Source organism: Sciurus vulgaris, assembly GCF_902686455.1.
Source record: "Sciurus vulgaris genome assembly, chromosome: 2".
NCBI lineage: Eukaryota > Metazoa > Chordata > Mammalia > Rodentia > Sciuridae > Sciurus > Sciurus vulgaris.
Genome location: NC_136462.1, coordinates 87,580,667 through 87,588,763, shown reverse-complemented (window position 1 = coordinate 87,588,763; position 8,097 = coordinate 87,580,667).

The window sequence follows — 8,097 nt, the reverse complement described above, 5'->3', positions numbered from 1 at the left end:
AAATAGCCTCCCTTTCTGTTTTCTCTGACTCTGTGCTCTTGGTCTGGCACCTGAGCCTTTGCTTCATTCCTATGACCAGTGTTCTACCCTATTATTCAGTTTTGAGGTGTTAGACCCATAACCCAGCGATGCAGTTCTGACTAATTCTGCATTTAGACTGTCCTCTTGTTAGAACCTTCATGCATGGATCTCTGACCCTATGTTCTTCCCCAAAGCCAGGGACCATCTAGTGCTTACACATCTCTCTAAGGTCCTGGCTGTCCAAGTGCCCATGTTTCTGTGGTTTTCCTGTTTAATGGAGCATGGCCCTGTTATCATTATTTGGATTTCCTTGTTTCGAAACATCTGACCCACCTCTCTCCTTTGCCTATACTAGCTCTCTAGATCTCAAAGGCTTCCCAGGAAACCATCTTTTCCTTTGCTGCTGAATCAGAATCTTAATTATTGCCCCTTCCAGAAGTTGTTTTCCATTCTAGTCTCAGTCCCTCCTTATATGGAATATTCTGTAGCAGAAGAAATGCTTGTTGTTATAGTATCAATGTATACCTTGAGGTTATTTCCTATGAAAATGAAAACAGACAATTTAGAATGAGCTATGTTTTGAAAAATCTGTTCATGGAATGCAATTTGGTCATTTTAAGCACATGTCATTATAGGGAGTTGTTTTCACATACAATGTGTCTTCTTTAAGATTGGACTGTGCTGCTATACTGGAGAAAAGGTGCTCCCCTTTAAACTTGACCTTTTGTTTCCACTATTAATTGTTTTTTGTTTGGTTCCTTGTAATATTTAATAACTCTTTTCCCTAAGCAAATGTAAATAAGCCAAAAAAATAAAGCTGAGTGTTTTCTAAAGCCAATTTTAGTTTTGAAGAAAATATCTCTGAGAGGTCAAACTCAAGATAATTTTGGAATTCTAAACAGGTTTTATAACCTCTATTGGCAAGAGATCTGTATTTGCAGAATCCATAAAGCTTTTAAGGTATAGTTGATATTGAAACAATAATGACCCTGGAACAGGATATTTCCTGGAGATTAATGACCAACTGGGAGGGGTTGATGGCCTGAGGTGTAGTTGAGGGCCATTAACCTCAGACAGTCATTAAAGCCCAGGAAATGTCCTATGTCTAGGTCGTTATTGTTATTATAAATTGAAAATGGAAAAAAGAAACAGGCATACAGATTATTTGAAGGGTGACTCCATTTCCAATGGTTTCAACAGGGAGCGTTCTGGGAGAATTTATTCCCCTGTCCATTAGCCAACCAATCTCCCTGAATCCTTTGTCACTTCGCCCTTCAACGGATGGGTCTTTGTGCTGGAAATCCCTGAATTCCCCAGGTGATGGTATAGGGAGGACAGTTCCTCTCCTTGCAGCCGCCTTTACTAAGAGCGAATGGATAAAATAGGCAGTAGTGGCGAATTACTTTGCCACTGCTCTTAATTGCATCCTACATTACCATCTCCTTGCTTCCCTTGGGATCAACTGTTTTCTTCTCTATTTAGTTGCAGTAAATTTCCCACAGCCAAATTTTAAGGCCTTGACTGTTTTGTTTGACCTCATATCCCAGATCCTTAGGGGTGAAAGTGCACATTATTTGCTTAGCAGTTAGTTGTGTACCTTAGTCAAGCTGCATGTGACATTCCAGTCCAATGCTTTGTTCTTTTTTTTTTTTAATTATTATAATTCAGATATATTTTGAATTTCCAACTAATAATACTTCATTTTGAATGCACTTGTTTCTACTTTTTCAGTATTATACCAGCAGAGTCACCTTGGTCTTTGTTTCCCAAGAAACTCAGAAATATTCAAATGGAAAGTTGTCACTTTAGGGTTTCCAGTATCTCTTTAGGACTTTGAAATGAATAGTTGAATATGAAATATTTAGTGAGAATATTCTGAAATAGAACCTGCCAAATTTATTTTCCCCACAAATTATAGGAAATCCATTGTTGGACTCAAAAAAAAAAAAAAAAAAAAAATCACAAAAATCTCACCTGAGCATCACACACCTGTGACTCTGTGTCACACACCTCTAACTTTTCATTTATTCAGTTGTCACAAGGAAGTTTGAGCAATGAGTTAGAACAACTAAGCAGTGGAAATAAAAACAAAAACAACTTAAAACATTTGCGTGGATAACAGCAGTCAGAAACACTAGCTTTGTAGAGTAACATATTAATATATAATACTAGCCTTCCAAGATAGTACAAATTTTGTAAATATGCAGTCTATCCTCAAAAACTTCCTTTTCTTCCAAAATTCCTATGTTACTTTGTTCTAAGATATCAAAAAGCTCAGTTAAAATACAGTGCCAAATTTTCAACCATTTTTTGCTTATAATAATCTTAATTCTCAAGTCTTCCAGACTACAATCAACTTAGAGATTCAATATAACCCAAGTAGTAATACTTGCAAATAATAAAGGAAAATATTATGAAAATATTCTTTTTCTTCAAATTATTATCAACATAATTCATGAAATACCTTTTCTTGGCAGGCTCTTTGGAATACTGCACTTTCTAGAGAAGTCTGTAGAAGTCCTTCTGTGCTACAGTTTCATTTTCACTTTCAGAGGTGCATACTGAACACAGCTTTGGTGATCTGTGCTCTGTTGCCTTCTTCCTCCCTTCTTTGGGCTGATGTTCTTGATGAGGTGGACCATTTTCCCACAGGCTTCAGGATTTGTCATTGCCTTGTAGTGGCACAACTCCTGTCGTGAATGTCGTCACATAGTTCTGGTAGTGTTTCTCGCAGTGAGGTAGGGATAAATCTCTTCCCACCTGTTACATTTAAGGAAAACTGTTGGCCCAGAGAAGAGGAACCTTGCCAGAAATCCTAAATGAAGACTAGAGGGGTGGGAACTACTGTTCAAGGGTTGCTGGTGCAATAATAACTATCAACAGAGAAAACAAAAATCACATATGGCTCCTATTCATCTTCCTCTTGGAAAAACTAGGCGACAATATATTCAGGTGGAATCAAATCACAAGTAGTGGGAGGAAGCAGAGAACAACATCGCCCTGATCTATCACCCCCATGGGGCAAAGAACCAACAAATATGATTTCTGATTATCTTTTATCACCAAAGTTTTTTCATTGCTTCCTTCTTTCCTTGAAAGTTCATTGAGATGTAACACAGAACCTATGAAAAATACAAAATGAAGAAAAAAGTAGAAAAGGGAAAGGATTTTAAAAGCCATGGTCCGATAATTTTCATGTTAGTTCTAAGCATCATTCTTCACTAGATTCTTAAGTAGGTGGTTTCTGAGCAGTTATGAGGGGACTGTGATCGCTGGGAGCAGTATGGGTTCCAGAGGAACATCAGCTGGCAAACTAGATTTCATACTCTTTTTAGTACAGTACTTCAAGGCATAAAGCTGAAATATCAGATAGCCTAAATTCCAGAGAGCACCTCACATTATGTCACAACATTCTTAAAGACATGATGGAAAAGGAGGGTGGATTATTGCTTGGGTGGACTCACAGCTGTTTGAAAACCCATTCATTCAACAAGAACCTTAGATTCTTGTGTTCTAGGCCTCAAGATAAGAGTTTAGAGAATTAACAGTCTGTAAGTGTCTGCTATGTACCATGAAAGGGGATTTAAACTTGTGATTTCTGTTACTTCTCTGAGAGATGAGTATCATTATCTCCATTTTACAAATGAGGAAGTGTTCAGATAGTTGCTCAGAATCATCTCACAGGTACATGCTCTAGCTAGCTGAGATTTAAACTGTCTTCTGCCTGATGATAAAGCCATGATCTTCCCAAGGCATGGTCTTTGTTGCTTCAGAGAGTATCAATGATTTGACGTTAGCAAGAGTGAGTCAACAAAAGAAAATCAACATAAGGTGCTGAGTCACTAGGAAGAACTGTTCATCACTGAGAACGATGAAAGTCTTGATGATGAATGACGGCAGCTCTTCAAATAGAAGACGAATGACTGTCAGAGGTGCTGTGACTGTGATAGCCAAGTCAGGGGAGCTGTGAATCCACATTACTCTGAAGTCCCTTCCTGGGAGTATCCTTGGAGTCTGTCACATTTCACATACTGCTGAAAACTATGAAAAGAATTTTTAAAGTTTCTCTTGATTTCAACATTGTGCTTATTACAGGCAGAGTGGTAAGGAGTGTTATAGAACAGTAGTAAGAAAAAGAGAACTATTATCCAGCAGCCCTGTGGTAGTCATTATAAATGCTTGGCATATCTTCTTCCATTGTCTCCACATTTACCTAATTTTTAAAATAGTCATAGTCGTAAGTTTCTTTACTGCCTTTTGAACTTAGGGATATTGTGAAAATATTTTACTGGGCTTTTAAGAAACTGTGTAAATGCCATTTTTAATGACATGATTTTTGAAGTTTCTTATGTATGTTTTATCTCTGTTCCTTATAATTCTTAGGATAATTTTCTGAATGTGAGATTATTGTAGTGAAGTGTTCAAATCTTTAAGTGTCTATATATTATCCAATGTTTTGTGAAAGATATCTGTACAGATACACACCTGTGAGTAGTGCTTGAGAGTGCCAGTCTTTCCTCATCTCACTTCCAATTCTGGATGACTTGTAACAACTTTTCAGTAAACTTTATACGTGAAATGTGATATTTTAAATACATTTTAATTGTATTTCTTTGATTATTAATGTGATATTATTTTCAATTTTCATGTTTGTTATTCAATCATTTTATTTCTCATTTTTCTTTACTAATATTCTTATTGATTTATATAAATAATTTGTATATCTGGAAAATTGCTACCTTTATGCAATGTTTGCTATACTTTTCTCATTTGAGTTTTTGGTTATAAGAGACAGAAAGTCACTTCCAACTAGCTTAACAAAAATGGAAATTTGCTAGTTCATATCACTGAAGACTGGGGAGAATTGCCCTTAGGTAAGGTGAGTTTAGGGACTTAACAGAGTCTCCCAGGTTCAGAATCTCCATCTCAGCTGTGATTTCCTCTGGATCGATCTCATTTAGTCAGACCTTTTCTACCTGGAGACTATGCAGAGGCAGTTCAGCCCTCTAGCCAGCTCTGTGAAATGAAGACAGATTCTCTTATCCAGTTATTTCAGTACAGCCTCCTGAATCGAGTCTTACTGAATGAACAAGTACCTTGTGCCTATTCCCGAAGTAGCCAGTCTACCTAGAGATGCAGATTGAGAGATTGACTACAAATATCTTAAATGTATATTTTTGGAGAGATAAAGATAGCCACAGTAAGCCAAGAAGAAACATTGTTTACCCAAAGGAAAGTTAAAGTGCTGCTACCAAAAACATTAGCTGTCTATTATATTTTAGATTTTGATCCATGGTGTTTTCTGATATAAAGACTCAAAACACGTTTCAAATTTGACATTTAATTTCTTACTAACTGTAAAGTTTTAGAAATCAGATAATTGATAAAATCATCTTTATTTTCTCCTAATTTTTGTGGCCTAGATTTTTGTACTTTTAAATAAACTAAGAACTAAATAGATTTAAAAACCACATTGTTAACTAAATATTTCAGTCATTTGTTGCTAAAAATAGTCAGGTTATACATTTGCTACACATAAATTTTAATAAACACTACTATTTCTAAGTTGTCACTTTTTTCTACATATTCTTATGTCCGAACCACAGAATTTTAGTTGTAGATATGTAATGTACTTTTGGTGGGCAGATCGAATAGGAAAGGATAGAAAGATCTGGAACCAGGAATCTGATGTACCATTTGGGGCCTGTTTTTACCCAGAAGAGGCTTCCCATACACATGGACTTTCCTGGAGCTGAGGTTAGGGAACAGTTGAGAGTAAAGACAAAGTAAGAAAGGAGGAACATCAGGGCGGAAGATTCCAACATTGCCTAATGATACAAAAGCAAGGTAGTACCTGTACCTGTGTGCTAGATGTGTTGGGATCTTCTTCACTTGAGGCTCAAGCAAATGGTTAAGAAAGCAATTTCTTTTTAGCTTGTTTCTTTTTAAAATTCTTTCTTGTTTTTCACATCTCCAAATCAAGTTCTCTATGCCACTCATGTTTACAGAATGACATCAGTTAGATTTTAGTACTTCACAAACTTGCTGATCTCAGGGACTTTTGCCGGGGAGAGGGGCAATGCTTAATACTGAACAATGACTTTCTAATGGTTGCATCTGAGCCTGCTTTGAGAGCTGCTGGAGAAGGTCAGTGAAAGAAAGGGCCTCCTGTGCTTCTCAGATAGCATGCATCATCTAAGTGATGTCCACTTGATCCCAATGTAAGGCTGATTCTGCTTCTATACAGTTCACAAAATCTAAGAGAGACAAAATCTAATAGTGCCTGTTAACTATATTGATCTCTAATATGTGCTTGGAAATGTGCTTGGTTCTGGGGACTCTGATATAAATGAAAGACCAACCCCTTCTTGAAGAGTTCCTTTGCAGGTAGACTGTCTTATTTCTTCACACTTGTTTTGCCAAAGTTTAAGCTCCAACTGTGAGGACCTAATATCCTTGACATTTCATCCCAAGATTCCACTTAGAAATCAGGGTAAATTGCCTTTCATGTTTTGACAGGTCCTGTAGACTTAATGGTTCCCCTATGCTCACTTTGTGGCAGAGACTCCCACCCAAAATATTTACTCTCCCTATACCACGTCTGCCTGTTTATAAGTGTAATGGTACAATCTTTTTTGAATTCTACTCTTGATATAGTACTTTGCTTAGTTTTTCACACTCAACATACCCTTGTTGCCAATGTTGACATGACAAGATTTTCCTGCCTTGAAATCTTGATCTGGGGTTTTCAAAGAGCAGGCTTTAATCTATGTAGCACTATTATTGCATTCTTGGAGTGTTCGGTGCTGTGATTTTAATGATTGTGCCCTGTCCAAACTTATGTTGAAACTTAATTCTCAAGGCAATAGTTTTATGATGTGGGACCTTTAGGAAGTGACTGGGCCATGATGGCTACAATCTCATGGATGGAACTCATGCCTCATAAAGCAGCTGGAGGGAAGAGGAAGGCCTCTTTTTGCCTTCACTCCCTTTGCTATGTGAGGACATAGTGCTTTGTCCCCTTTGGAGGATGCAGCTTTCAAGATGCTGTCTTGGAAGGAGACCCCTGCCCTCACTAGATACAGAACCTGTCTATGCCTACATTTTGGATTTCAAGCCTCCAGAACTGCAATCATTCCATTGCCCAGTCTGAGGTATTTTCTCATAGTAGAATATTTTACCTTATCCCTAGGAAATGTTGTTGATAACAAGGTCATTTGGTGGGTAAGAAGACCAATTCATTTCAACGCTATAGAAAGGCAGCTGTTCTGGGTTCTCAATGGAGGAGGGACATGCTTCTTTCTTCATTGATCCTGCTCAGTGACAAGATCCTGTCTTTTGGGGTGAAAAATCTTCGTGTGATTATATGTTCTAATTTATCATTTGATGATCATATTAGTTCTGTCACCCTTATGCATTCTGTCATCAGAGCCCCACTGGGAGGTGAGGCTATTACCCTTCACAGGAAGGTGCTGACTTACTCATCACAGGGAGGCTGCTTCCTGCCTGCAGTGCTGCGTCTCTGGAAGCCTTCCAGCAGGGACATCCATCGTTTCCAAATTGATTTGCACTGCCTTGGCCAGCATTTAATTCCAATTTAAATTTCTTCTCCTGAAGGCCTCCTGCAAAACTCCAACTATTCCTTCTTGAGTTTCGCCCTCTTTCCTGCCTAGTATTTTCTTTTCAGTTTGACTTGTTGAGTCTTTGATAAAAACTACTTTTACCCAGTTTATTTGTCCTTCAAGCTCTGATATATTTTCTGGCTGGTCTAAGAAGTCTACCTGGCTCCTTTAACTGACTTAAAAGTCACTGTGTCTGGTTATATGCTGCTAATTTGTTACATATTTAATACCTGGATTCATAATGTAATGGTTAAGGTTACAAGATAGCGTCAGACTGAATTTCCAAGCTACTTGACCTTGGGCAAGTTACTTACCATCTTTAGACTTCCAGTTTCTTCATTAGTAGGATGGAGCCAAGACTCACCTTCCCCAGCAGCACAGCATGGTTTATCTGATATTTGTCTACATAGCAAATGCTCAAGCAGAGAAGAGCAAGCAAGCATCATAACTTCTT